This window comes from Mustela nigripes, chromosome 6 (genome assembly GCF_022355385.1).
Source record: "Mustela nigripes isolate SB6536 chromosome 6, MUSNIG.SB6536, whole genome shotgun sequence".
NCBI classification, from domain to species: domain Eukaryota; kingdom Metazoa; phylum Chordata; class Mammalia; order Carnivora; family Mustelidae; genus Mustela; species Mustela nigripes.
The window spans coordinates 57,749,572-57,751,217 of record NC_081562.1 but is presented as its reverse complement, the minus strand read 5'-3'; the positions used below and the strand labels follow the sequence as shown (position 1 = coordinate 57,751,217).

Here is a 1,646-nt window from a genome sequence, read left to right as displayed (position 1 = left end):
CCTTGCATCCTAGGAATAAATCTCACCTGATCATGATAAATCATTTTTAATATATTGTTTTATGCATTTTACTAATATTTTGTTGAGGATTTTTGCTTCTATGTTCATCAGGGATATTGGCCTGTAGTTTTCTTTTTTTGTAGTGTCTTTGGTTTTGGTATCAGGATAATGCTGGCTTCATAGAATGAATTTGGAGACCTTCCTTTCTCTTCTATTTTTTGGAATAGTTTGAAAAGAATAGGTATTAACTCTTCTTTAAATGTCTGGTAGAATTCAGTTGTGAATCCCTCTGATCCTGGACATTTTTTTTATAGTTTTTATTTTTATTATTACTTATTCAATTTTGTTACTTGTAATCCATCTGTTCAGATTTTCTATTTCTTTTTTATTCAGTTTTGAAAGATTTTAGGGGCATCTGGGTGTCTCAGTGAGGTAAGCATTGCCTTCAGCTATGGTCATGATCCTGGGGTCTTGGGATTGAGCCCCACATCAGGCTCTCTGCTCAGCAGGAACATGTTTCTCCCTCTCCCTAACCCCAGCGTGCTTTCTTTCTCTCTCTCTCTCAAATACATAAATGAAATCTTAGGGGGGAAAAAAAGGATGTTTGCGTGTTTCATGCTCACTACTAAAATTAGAATGACCAAGAGAAGATTAGCGTGGTCCCTGCACAGAGATAACATACAAATCCACAAAAGACTGTATTTTTCTAAGAATTTACCCATTTCTTCTAGGTTGTCCAGTTTGTTGGCATATAAATTTTTTATTAATTATTTTAATTAACATATAATGTATTATTTGCCCCAGGGTTATAGGTCTGTGAATCGTGAGGCTTACACATTTTACATAAATAAATACCCTCCCCAATGTACAAAACCCAACCACTCTCTCCACACACCCCCTCCCCCCAGCAACCCTCTGTTTGTTTTGTGAGATTAAGAGTCTCTTATGGTTTGTTTCCCTCCCAATCACATCTTGTTTCATTTTTTCCTTCCCTATCCCCAAACCCCCCACTCTGCCTCTCAAATTCCTTATACCAGGGAGATCGTATGATAATTGTCTTTCTTTGATTGACTTTGCTTGGCATAATACCCTCTAGTTCCATCCACGTTGTTGCAAATGGCAAGCTTTCATTTCTTTTGATGGCTGCATAATATATATATATATATATATATATATATATATATATATCACATCTTCTTTATCTTCTTTATCCATTCATCTGTTGATGGACATCTAGGTTCTTTCCATATTTTGGCTATTGTGACATTGCTGCTATAAACATTGTTGTGCACATTGTTGGCATATAGTTTTTTAATGACATTCTCTTATAATCTCTTATATTTCTGGGATGTCTTTTGTTACTTCTTTTCATCCTGATTTTATTTTGGTCCTCTGTCCTTTTATTCTCAATAAATCTAATTAAAGGTTTGTCTATTCTGTTTATCTTTTCAAAGAACCAGTTCTGGCTTTTATTGATTTTTTTCTATTTTTTAACATCATTTCTTTATTGCCCTGGTCTTCATTATTTCCTTTCTTCTACTCATCCTGGGTTTTATTTTTTCATCTTTTTTTAGTACCTTTCAGTGTAATGTTAGGGTTTTTTTTTTAGTTTTTTCTTATTTCTTGAGGTAGGCCTGTGTTGCTAT

The 1,646-nt window shown here is 34.1% G+C and overlaps 1 non-coding gene across 1 annotated transcript; it reads left to right on the top strand.

The window, feature by feature from the left end:
- The first annotated feature begins 605 nt into the window (after positions 1-605).
- LOC132021017 (U6 spliceosomal RNA) lies at positions 606-708 on the top strand. The gene has a single exon (XR_009405201.1). It is a non-coding gene; the product is annotated as a U6 spliceosomal RNA (small nuclear RNA).
- The last annotated feature ends 938 nt before the right edge of the window (positions 709-1,646 follow it).